This window comes from Hemiscyllium ocellatum, chromosome 30, assembly GCF_020745735.1.
Source record: "Hemiscyllium ocellatum isolate sHemOce1 chromosome 30, sHemOce1.pat.X.cur, whole genome shotgun sequence".
In the NCBI taxonomy this organism is placed as follows: Eukaryota; Metazoa; Chordata; class Chondrichthyes; order Orectolobiformes; family Hemiscylliidae; genus Hemiscyllium; species Hemiscyllium ocellatum.
Window position 1 is genome coordinate 14,325,152 of NC_083430.1, and position 13,449 is coordinate 14,338,600.

The window sequence follows — 13,449 nt, forward strand, 5'->3', positions numbered from 1 at the left end:
TTTCCTGCTTGGCTCCTCTCCAGTCAATTCTACCCAGCTACTCCATCATGCCTCAGCAGTTGCCTTATTCCGCTGTAAGATTCTAGATTAGAGTGGTGCTAGAAAAGCACAGCAGGTTAGGCGCATCCAATGAGCAGAAAAATCGACGTTTCGGGCAAAAGCTCTTCATCAGGAATATGGCAGGGGACCCTCCGGGTGGGGAGATAAATGAGAGGGGGTGGGGGTGGGGAGAAGGTAACCAAGAGTACAATAGGTGGATGGAGGTGAGGATGAAGGTGATAGGTTGGAGAGGAGGGTGGAGCAGATAGGTGGGAAGGAAGATTGGCAGATGGGACAGGTCATAAGGATGGTGTGGGGCTGGCAGGTTGGAACTGGGGTAAGATGGGAGAGGAAATGAGGAAACTGGTGAAGCCCACATTGAAGCCCTGGGGTTGAACACTTCAATCCCAGGGTATCAAATGTGGACTTTACCAGTTTCCTCATTTCCCCTCCCACCCCCCACCTTACCCCAGTTCCAACCTGCCAGCTCAGCACCATCCTCATGACTTGTCCCATCTGCCAATGTTCCTTCCCACCTATCCGCTCCACCCTCCTCTCCAACCTATCATCTTCATTCCCACCTCCATCCACCTATTGTACTCTTGGCTACCTTCTCCCCACCCCCACCCCCTCTCATTTATCTCTCCACCCCGGAGGCTCCCTGCCTCATTCCTGATGAAGGGCTTTTTGCCTGAAACGTTGATTTTCCTGCTCCTCGGATGCTGCCTGACCTGCTGTGCTTTTCTAGCACCACTCTAATCTAGAATCTGATCTCCAGCATCTGCAGTCCTCACTTTCACCTTATTTAGCTGTAATACCATTATCTCTGATTCTATCCTCCCTATCTGAATTTTCAGAGTAAATTCAATCATATTATGATCACTGTCTCCTAAGGATTCTTTCATGTTAAGCTCTTTTATGAAAACTGCCTCATTGTACGATGCTAAATCTAGTATTGCTTATTCCCTAATGGGCTCCACCACAAGCTGTTCCAAAAAGCCATCTCATAGACATTCCACAAATTCCTTTTCTTGCAATCCACTACCAACCTGATTTTTCCAGTCCACCTGCATATTGAAATCCCCCATGAGCACTGTAACTTTGCCTTTCCTACCCATCGTTTCTGTCTCCTGATGTATCTTGCACCCCAGCTCCTGACCACTGTTTCTTTTTTTACCTTTGCAGTTCCTCAATTCTATCCACACAGCTTCTACACCATCTACATCCCTTTGTTTCTTACTATTAATTTAACTTCATTTCTTAGAAATAAGGCAACTCCACCCCCTGTGCCCACCTGCCTATCATTTTGATAAGATGTATATCCTTAAATATTAAGCTCCCAATTCTGATCCCCTTGCAGCCACATCTCCAAGATGCCTACCACAACATACCTGCCAATTGTGATCTGCACCACCAGCTCATTTTCCTTCTGTCTTACACTGTGTACATTCAGATAAAACACCTTAATTCCTGTATTAACTGGCCCTCTTTTTGTTGCCACTCATTTGACCGGTAAGAAGCTTCCACTTCTTCAAGACCCCAACAGCAGCTGCTGAAAGCTAAATCTAAAAATTAAAAAGCCTGATTCTGTGGGAGGTCAAGACCACCCATTCAGGCTACTTCTATTGTTCCAAATTTTGAAATGAAAAAGCACAATGCCTCCCAAATTGTTACTGCAGTGGCTCTGGTAGACTGCTTGCCACCTCAGCCTAAAAGATTTCTTTAAAAAAAATCCAGGAGAAAACAAACCTCTTTAAGAGCCATAGTACCATCACAACAATAACCAATGTGTTCTCCCTCACCATTGCTATCTGCCTTCAGAAGCCTCACTATAATAAATTAACTCTGTGTAAGACAGCTGAAATTTATCTTCACTTTTCCCATCTCATTTGGAGTCAATGGAATAAACATTTGTAAATTCTATTAAAAAAAAACCTTTTGATTCTCATTAATGTACAATGGCAGTTATCATGAATTATTTCTGATCTGTATTGCCTGCATGAAAATCTTTTAAAAATGTTTGTCATTACAATGTGCTTGCACAGACTAAAGGGAGTCGCATGCATTTGACAAATCAAACCAAACTCTTTAAAAATTAATATTATACTTTAAAGTGCATCATCATAATAAATAATCCATCAACTTTCCTCTTCCAAATGAATCTTTTACAATTCAGCCAACAATGGTGTACCATGTCAAAACTACAATGCCAAATGTAATGGTTTATCCTAATTATAAAGTGGAGAGTTATTAATACAGTTTGTTTAAATCAGTGTGAGTCTCATCAGCAATGAAAGGTTAAAAGAATTGGTAAAAGGAGTCCCTTGGGTTTCAGATATGTACATTTGGAATTAAATGATCAACAAAAGTATTATTTAACATTAGATTTAAAATTACAATTGATTCTTTCAGTGTAACAAATATAAGACATTGCTCTATAAGAAGGGAAGCAATGAAAATAATCATGTGTCTTTAAGTTGTATTGTTTTAAAGTTTTCAGTGGGTTGGTATGTGTGATTATACCTACTGATATATACTGGGGTGGTGCACTGGCTCAGTGGTTAGCTCTGCTGCCTCACAGCACTAGAGACCCAGGTTTGATTCTAGCCGTCTGTGTGGAGTTTGCACATTCTACACATGTCTGTGTGGGTTTCCTTTGGGTACTCTTGTTTCCATTCACAGTCCAAAGTTGTGCAGGTTAGGTGAATTGGCCATGCTAAATTGCCCATAGAGTCCAGGGATGTGAAGGCTGTGTGGGTTAGCCATGGGAAATAAAGGGTTATAGGGATCGGGTAAGGGGGTGGATTTAGGTGGGATGCTCTTCAGAGGGTCAGTGTGGACTCGATGGGTCAAGTGGCCTGCTTCCACACTCTAGGCATTCTACAATATAACACAATACTTATTCTGCATACAATTTTTCACATCTGCTTTTCAACTTGCTTTGCTTTGGATTTCTGAGTTATATTTTTGGGTTTAGGTCTCATGAAAGACATATTTAAAAAATCATTTACAGAATTTGCATGTCACTGGCAAGGCCGACATTTATTGCCCATCTCCAATAGCTCTTGAAAAGGTAGTGGAGGACCACCATCTTGAACCACTCAGTTGTTTTGTAGAAATTTTCATTCAACTGTATAACCTACTCATTGATTGCAAAGAGTCAATCTCAACTGTAGTCAAAGTGTGCAATCAGGTCATAACCCAAAAGGGACAAGGGCAGTAGATTTCTTCCCCTAAAAGATTCCAGTTAACTCAGCTAGGCTTTTATGACAAATTAGTACTTTTCTCGTCACCCTTATGATTCCTTTTTATTTCTACTTTTTATTTCTTTTTTTATTACTAACTTGATTGAGCTTTTTTGATGAGGCATAAGAGAGCCTTGATGAGAGCAATGCAGGTGATGTGGTGAATATGGAATTTTCTAATGATGTTTGATAAAGTGCCAAATAATAGGCCTGTTGGCAAAATTGGAGCTCATGGGATATAAAGGAAAGCTGTAGCATGATCATGAAGGTGCTTAAGTGACAGGAACCAGAGGGGTGGTGAACATTTGTTTTTCAGACTGGAGGAAGGGATGCAACAGTGTTCTCCTGAGTCAGTACTAGTTTCACTGCTTCATTACATATATATTAATGATATACAGGGCCCAAGATTTCCAGTTAACCAAAATCTGGGATTAAAATGAGGTGCAAGGAGGATAGACATCAAGAGGATGCTTCATCTGTTTTGAAACATCATCAGATTTGAAACTGCTCTCTTCCCAAAGATAAAGCCGGATGCGTTGGGTTTCTCCAGTAATTTCTTGAAATAATGGCACAGAGGTTGGTATCCCGTCACTAAGTCTCCCTTAATTTACATGTGGTTTGTACACAGATTCTGACTAGCCAGCTCAGAGCCAGTGCCTAGGGTGAGGAGACTCTTTGAATCTGCTGTTTATTTATTTTTTTATTGACAAATAGTTTATTTCAGCAGCATTTTTGCATTTTGTTCTACAGTCTAGTCTAATTTTTTAATCCAAATCTGAAAAACCATATGCAAGCATACAATCTCAAAATGGCATAATTTGTATTAAAATGCATAATACATCCCGGGAATATAAATCTAGTCCTTTCTGCATTGTTCATTAAGATTACATGCAATACAAAGGGGCGTATGTGTTACAAAGTCAGACTAAATCTATTCAGTGCAAATGTTGCAAACACCAGACAATTGCAAGTTACTTTAATCTGCTATTTATATCTGTCAGCCAGAGCTCCCTGATTGGCTCAGGTTAACCATCCCAATCAAGAATCACATAGTCAATGAGATCCACTTGGCCCTGGTTACATTCACTGCATTTCTGTTTTTGTTTTGGATCTCTAGCATTGCAGTTCTACATTCTATTTTAGAGCAAAATAATAATAATGTCTGGATGATTTTTTATACAAGATTGATAAGGAATAAATAAAATTGAAAGCTCCTGAAATACCTCTCCCGCTGTGAAAACAGAGCCACGGAAACAATCACATCAATCTTAGAAATCATGTGGATAGCATTTCACGATGAATCTGAAAGATAGCATTGCTGACAGTATGACACACCCTGTGTACAGATTCTTGTGCTCACGTCCAGCAGCAGAACTTTAACCTTATGACTCAGGTTTTAGAGTGTTTAAATGAGTCTCAACAAGGTATGGATGAGGTTTTTCGCAGTAAGCAACCTGATGGAGGGACAAAGGCGAAAGTTGGCAATGTTGATGATGTGACTGGAAGATCAAAATAAGGCAGTAACATTAAAAACAGATTGCTGCAGCCTAACGTAATTGGTCTGTCACTTCACAGCACTCACCCTATGCTGCAGTGAGTTATCATCCTGGATAAGTCACTACAAAGTCTGTGCATTGGAACTTGTGATGTACTGACACAGAATCACAGTTAAGGTTGTTCTCTCCAATAGGATGTACTTCCAGAGGCGTTATCACATGTCTGTCTGCGTCCAACAGCACCACACCACACTGATAGTTGCTTGGCAATGTGTACAATCCCGCTCTATATGGCTTTTCCCTACCAAGTAAACTCTACCTTACCCAAATGGATGACTATTAATCCTCAGCCTTTTGTTTAGTGAATAGACACAACTGTTGAAGAATATATTAAAAAAACATGATTCTTTAATGTCCCTGTAATTTTCTGAGGTTTATTTTTATTCCTGAAAACTCCAGGGCACTCTTGATAGATTGGAAAGCAATCGAGTTGTGACTCTTTTTCTTCCAGGGTGAACTTGTGCATGAATCATAGAAGGTTGGTTTACAGGTACAGCAAGTAATTAGAAAAGCAAATAGAATATTGTCCTTCATCGTTAGAGGGATGGCATTTAAAAACAGGAAGATAATACTGCATCTGTAGAGGGTGCTGGTGAGACCACATTTAGAGTACTGTATACAGTTTTGATCTCCTTACTTAAGAAAGGATCTACTGGCACTGAAGAGGGTGCAGATAAGTTTCACGAAGTTGATTTCGGAGTTGAGAGGATTAGCTGATGAGGAGGGATTCAGTAAACCCATGACTATACTCATTGAAAGTTAGAAAATTGAAGTGGGCGAGGGGGGAATCTGATAGATTTAAATTTTGAGGGGATAGATAAGGTAGAAACAGGCAGATTGTTTCCAATGGCAAGTAAAACTAGAACTAGTCTCAAAACAACAGGGAGCAGATTTTGGACTGGGTTGAGGAGGAATTTCTCATGTGGGATTGTGAATCTGTGGGATTCGCTGCCCAGTGAAGCAGTTGAGGCTACCTCATTGAACATTTTTAAGGTAAAGATCGATAAATGTTTGAACAGTAAAGTTATGGTGAGTAGGCAGATAACTGGATCTAAGTCCACAAAGTAATCAGCCACCATTTTATTGAATGGCGGAGCAGGCCTGATGGACCAAATGGCCTACTCCTTCTCCTATTTCTTACATTCTTATGTTCTTCTCTTGCCCCAAAAAGAAAGTTCACTCTTTGTCCTGTTTCGCATTCAAACTACTTACTCTATCCATCTCTGCAGAGATTATGGGACTCCACTTACAGTTGGAGGACAATTAATTGAGGTATGATACTGGAAAGAACTAACTCCAGATGCGGTCTGCTGGCATTGAAGTTCATGTACGTCCCATAGGATGGAACAGGAAAAATAAATTATTCCCACTGTGCACTCAGGACTGGTTATCCAGTATTGAATGTACCTATTGAGTGACAAATTCACTGCAAATACACTACCCTTGCAATAGAAATGGAGTGCCTCCGTATTAGCATGGAGCGAAACATGGGAGGTGGGAGTTAAAGACAAAATCACTTCTGCATTTTAACCATTTATTAAACAATGGTAAATCATGCCTTTATGAGCACCAGATGTCAAAATTATGACAGTCAGGAAATAACACTATTAAACCTGATTAATTCAATAGAAGGTTTGCTTTAATGCAACTATTAATCCCATATTTATAAACATGAAAGTGTAATTGATATGTCAGAATTCTTGGCATTTGTATAAACAATGTGAATTTCAACCAATTTATGTACTAAAATTATAAGTTTATTTAATAATTGATTGTCTATTCAAAACAAAATTTAGATTAGATTAGATTAGATTAGATTAGACTTACAGTGTGGAAACAGGCCCTTCGGCCCAACAAGTCCACACCGACCCGCCGAAGCGCAACCCACCCATACCCCTACATTTACCCCTTACCTAACACTACGGGCAATTTAGCTTGGCCAATTCACCTAACCCGCACATCTTTGGACTGTGGGAGGAAACCGGAGCACCCGGAGGAAACCCACGCAGACACGGGGAGAACGTGCAAACTCCACACAGTCAGTCGCCTGAGTCGGGAATTGAACCCGGGTCTACAGGCGCTGTGAGGCAGCAGTGCTAACCACTGTGCCACCGTGCCGCCCACTATTTTTTAAATATGCTGCTTTTTAAATATGATAAGAGTGAATGCTTCCAGCTCAAGAAAATGGATGTCATATAATATCCCCAAGAGTGTTGGAACAATGAAATCTCTTGATATCAGGAATAATGCAAGTCTACAGTGACAAGCATGCATATCTACAAAAAGCATAAAGAATGACTTAACCGGTTCGGATCCCGACCTCCAAGTTCTGATACCCTTAAAGTACATGAGCTTTTTCTGAAAGTTGAGATACAACAACATTGCTGAAACAAGCTGATCCAATCTCTGAATACCAATAAGATAATGCATACAAGTCTAAAATGCTACAAATCCACGTGATCTACTCTTTCCTTGCTTGCTGTTTCATTTGATTTTAGCTTTGAGTATATTTCCTCAAAAAACAATCTCAAAAAAATGTCATGTATAACCTTACAAAACCCAAATTGAACCTCAGAACTTGTCAGATGAAAAACAGTTCAGGAAAATGACTTGAGTAGAAAGGCAAAATAAAAATCTGCAGAGGCAGCTGAGGGGCTGTTTTTATTTTCTCCTTTACTTCCATTCGCAGGAATGCAGGACAGGGTGTTTCCCTGATTAAGGTGACTCATACCACTTTAAAAAGTGGAATGTGTCTCCCAATTTCAGGATTCCCAGCATTTCTGAGGTTCACCAGGGATTTTGAAGAGTGCAGCCTGGTTCATGTTATAAGCCTACAGTTAGCACTGTCTCCCTGTCTTCTTTCCATTCATAGTTTTTCCACATTTTGTGTATTGAACACATATCAATTTTTTTTTATTTTGCTGCCACTTAACTAATCTAACATGGCTTGTGTTCTTTGCAAGCTGCCCTGTCTCTCCAGACTCCCTGTTCATTCAGGTACATTTGAGTTTGATTTATATTTTTTCTGATTTTAAGATGCACAGCACAATGTTGCATATGTCACTCAGAACTGGTATGTCTGGTCAGGGTGACAGAAGCCTTTGGATTGAATTAAACTTAAATAGGATGATATAAGGAGCTCAATAAGACCTTGGCATGGCATGCAATTATTCCATCAAAATTCAATTTGGTCAAATAGATGGCTCCCCTTCTATACAGAATACATAACAAACTGCTCTGTTGCAACGCAAGATGCATATTATTTAATATTGTTAATGCTGTAAGGAAAGACTGTTTGGGAAGGCAGGTTTCCAGTGATAACACAGCTCCAAAAGCAAATAAGGATGAGTTTTAGCTTTCATTTTTATGAGGTATTGTGAACAATACCTTTCCAAAACAGAATGATTCAAACTTAAAATAAAAAAGGATACTTTCAGATTCAGTCTTCTTCAAATATTTCTCCAATTAGTTTTGCATTATATCCACAATCCAGCTTCAATTCTAATATTGACCCATCTCTGCTGTGTCACAGTTGTCAATTTCTAACTCATACAAATTCTGATATTACACCTCCATTTGATTCAGTCAAATTTCATGTTGATATTTTTTAAAATAGTTGAAGTCCAAAATGAATCAATCAAATAGCAGACTGGGTTAAAAGCTACAAGTTATGAAATACTGAAGTTGTAGAAAAACTACTGATTCAAGGTTAGCAGTCGGGAAAGAGCCAAAACTATTAGCTGGGAACAGAAGGATAACTATTGTAATGTTTCTAAACATGATTTGAAAATGTTTCCAATCCTTTTCTTGCATTGCCAGTCATCAAAACATATTCAGAAAAACGAATGGTTTTGACATTGGGCTTCATGTTTCCTGTAGATTCAAACCCATGGTTACCAGTTTGGAACCAATGCTCTATATGACACATATGCTCACAATTGGTGTAGTACAGACTAAACCGGGGTTTGGTCAGGGCACTAACATGCATGATAAGACTGTGTGTTAGCTGTATGCAGAGTAGATAGATTTCAATATCATTAAGTATGAAATGCTGATATGATACCACTTTAAACCTCACTACTTAAATTATCACTCATAAATTTGAATTGCTGAGCATGCACTCGGCGAGAGTACAGATTCGCTGGTCCTTGATGCGTGCTATTAAAGGGATCATCAGTAGCTTGTAGGTTCAGTTCTTGGTCACATTCAACTAGCTCCAGTTGAGTTGTGGATGTGCTGAGTGTTTGTTCAACTGGAGTGTAATGGAGTGTGGAAAGAGACCATTTATCCCATCAAGCCCACACCGGTCTTTTCGAGAGCATCTCATCCTGACCCACCCCATTCTTGCATTTCCCATGGCTAATCCACCTAGCTTGCAAATCCCTGAACACTATGGCCAATCTATCTAACCTGCACATTTTTGGACTATTGTTGTGGTTCTGTTCGCCGAGCTGGAAGTTTTTGCTGCAAACGTTTCGTTCCCTGGCTAGGGAACATCATCAGTGCTATTGGAGCCTCCTGTGAAGCCACAGGAGGCTTCAATAGCACTGATGATGTTCCCTAGCCAGGGAACAAAACGTTTGCAGCAAAAACTTCCAGCTCGGCGAACAGAACCACAACAACGGACACCCGAGCTACAAATCTTCAACCAGACTTTTTTGGACTATGGAAGGAAACCCGTGTAGACATGGGGAGAAATCTGGTGGCCCCCTCAGACTCATAGTCTCCCTACCAACATAGACTAGCCAAAGAACTCCACTAAAAACTGAAACACATAAGTGAAGATTCACACCATTCCATTCACTCCACCCAAGAATTCCTGAACATCATCAAAGAGTCCAGCATTAAAAAAAGGATGAAATAATGGTCTCCTTTGATGTTACAGCCCTTTTCACATCAAATAACATCAACCTGACCAAAGAAGCATTGGCATCACTATTAAGAAAACCAGGACCACAAGCACCAGACAGCGCCAACTTCATCAGCAAAGATAACATCGTCAAACTGGTAGACCTGTGCCTCACCACTGCCTTCACATTCAATACCAAAACCTACAAACAAGTCAACAGAACACCCATGGGATCACCAATATCAGGGCTCATAGTGGAAGTAGTAATGCAGTGACCTGAACAAGCTTCCCTCCCTTCTATCCAACCCAAATTTTGGCTCTGCTACATGGATAATACCTTTGTCATCACAAAACAGAACAAATTAGAGGAAACAAACAACACCATCAACAATATCCTGACAGGCATAAAATTCACAGAAGAGGAGGAGAATGACAACAGACTCCTATTCCTAGACGTGACAGTTGAACATAGAGTTAACGGAGAGCTTTAAACCAATGTCTACAGAAAAACAACAAACACAGACCAAATACTTAACTTCAGAAGCTATCATCTGAACACCCACAAGACTGCATCAAGATATCATTTCAATGAGCTACATCACACTGCAGCACCCAAGAACTACAAAAAGCAGAAGAAAAATATCTATACACTGTTTTCAAAAAACGGGGTACCGAATAAACACAATCCGCCAATTCCTCAGAAACAAACCCAAACAAGAAGACACAATGCAACCAAAAACTATAGCCATATTACCTTGTATCAAAGACATATCAGAAATGACTTCCAGACTACTGATATACCATGGCATCATGGTAACCTACAAACCTACCAACACACTTAAACAGTGACTAATGAACCTAGAGGATTCATTAGATACTACCAGTAAAACTAATGTCATTTACAAGATGCCATGCAAGAACTGTAAAAAAAACTACATCGGACAAACGAGCAGGAAACTTGCCACCAGGATACAAAACACCAACTGGCCACCAAAATACATGACCGACTATCACTAATTTCTATATATACAGACAAAGAAGGACACCACTTTTACTGAGATAACGCACACATCCTAGCAGAGGTGAAACAAAGACATATACAAGATTTAATAAAGGCATGGCATTCTAATAGAACTCCATCAATAAACATATCAATTTAGATCCTATCTACCTCCCCTTGAAAAAAAAAGAACCAGAAATGACATCACCCATCTTAAGAAACCAAAACCCACAAATGGAGAGGTGGGACATGCCACCAGTACTTCACCAGACAATCTCACTAATGATGTTACCTTGTGTGGTGATGAAATGTCAGAAAACAAATGTTCAAGCTCAGCAAGCTAACTTACATTGGGAGAACATACAAATTCAAACACAGTCACCCAAAATTGGAATCGAGCTCAGGTCCCTGGTACTATGAGGCAGCAGTGCTAACCACTGAGCCACAGTGATGCTCCAGGCAATATATTATCAATTCTTTATCGGAAAATGAACCCGGGCTGCAGCAGTGAAAGCACTGAATCCTAACCATTAGACCACGAGAGAAGCAGCTGAGAGAGAGAAATAGAGAGACAATAAAATACTCACACAAAGAGGGAGAAGAGGCTGCCAACAAGAGATCTCATCCACCAGGGAGTTCTTCCAGAAGCCCTTCACTTGTCTCCACTAACACCAAGCTCATATCTCTTCATTCCAGATCTAGAGACTCAGAGCAGGGCGAGAACAGAACTTCATACGACAATGAATTTTTTTAAAAATAATTCATTCACAAAATTGCTGACTGGGTCATCATTTATTGCCCAGAGGGTAATAAAAGCCATTCATGCATTTTTGGTCTAGAGTCAGATATAGGCCAAGCCAGGTAAGGTTGTAATTTATTTTCCTCAAGCACATTAGTGAATCAGATGGTTTATTCTAGCAATTGACAACAGATTCATGTCCATCATTAGATACTTAACTGCAAGTTTTAATTGAATTTAAATTCCACAGTAGATGTGATGAGATTTGAACCGAAGTCTCCAGGACATTAAATGGGCCTCTGGATTAATAGCCCAGAGATAGTACCACTAGACCATCACTCTTCCAGCTATCAGTGACTCTGGGGTTAGCACAAGCAAATATTAAACACTTCTCAGTTTACTCTCCATGTTGCATCAGAGAGGTGAATCTTTATGGAGAGGGGAAGTTCACTGTGTTCTCTCAGCCCACAGAGAAGGGAGATGGAACAGGCACTTGGTTTTTCCCAAGATAATAGTCATCCCCCGATGCAGGGAGCCATCAACAGTATAAACCTGGTTTTGTGGGTGAGTAATATTGCAACTGTGATGGAAGGAAATGCAGATCATCAAAGTCCGCGTCATGCAATTGGTGTAAATATTTTAATTCAATTGCCAAAAATGATCAATTTTTTTCCTTCTATGACTGCTATCCAGAACTGAAGAAACGTTCATCAGATTTTTTAAATAAACTCAAAAATAATACATATGTTATAAACAAAGTTTATTACATTAACAAATGGAAAAAAACAGCGCAACACTTAACCTATAATCTAGAATGAAATTATACCCTCTGAATCTCAAATGCATACATTCACATGGCGAGCAATGTGACACATTTCGGTGAAGATGACATCATTTTGTTAAACAATACCAAGGGGTTGAAAAAATACCCTTAAGCCATGAATCCAAACTCAAATGATAAAATTGGATGATTCCTCAGCTCCCCAAGTGTCCTGTCAATGAGATTGAAATGCTGACTACTGTAGGATGACAGACCTTCAGACCAGAATTCACAGAAACTCAATCAGGCTTAGGTCTTTGAATGTGGAGTCAGTGATATCGTGGTAATGTCGCTGATCTAATAACCTAGAATCCCAGTTTATTATTGTGGAAACTTGGGCTTGACTCCTGCCATGGTAGATAGTGAAATTTGAAGTGAATAAAAATCTGAAATTCAAAGCTAGCCTAATGGGATTGCACAATCACTGTCAATTATCAGATATATCCATCGCCCTCACTAATGTCTTTAGGGAATAAAATCTGACTCCATACTTAGTCTGGCCTACCTATGATTCTAGACTTTGCAGCAATGTGATTGATTTTAATGTTTTCTGGGTAATTAGTGATGAGTAAAAAATGCTGGCATAGCCAATGCTGTGAAAATTTAAGAAAAATACATCTGTTCAACCTTCAGTCTTTATGATGTTATCAGAAACATTTACACATTGTATGTAATGGTGCCTTCAAATCTCCTTTTTTGACAATTTACCGTGACAGCCCATCTTTACCAGTTAATCCCATGTGGAGACACACCAATATTGAACTTCAATTGTCCTCCCAGTCCTGCAAATATTGGCATTATCTCTTCAGGATGCCCATCCCGATTCTCTACACTCTCCCTCCGCAGTTCACAGTGGTCACTGGCAATAATCTCACCTCCTCCCATTGCCTACTAGGCCATCTGATGCTGCTCTGTCTTTCTCCCGTAGTCATCTTTGTCTCTACATCAATGCATGCCTGCGGTTTACCCCTCACCCCGGCCTTCTCTTCTCATCCCTTTTGGCATGTGCCTACAGAGATTGCTTTTTACTCCCCCTTCAATGATAAATGCACACAGCTCCCGGATTTTATTTGCCCCAGATCTATTAACAACATTGAAAAGCATTTTCCAGATGGGACTGACCAGAAACCTGATCACTGACTTTGCAGCTCCCTGACTGCTGATACATGGTTTCCCCAAATCTTCTGACCATTGCCACTGC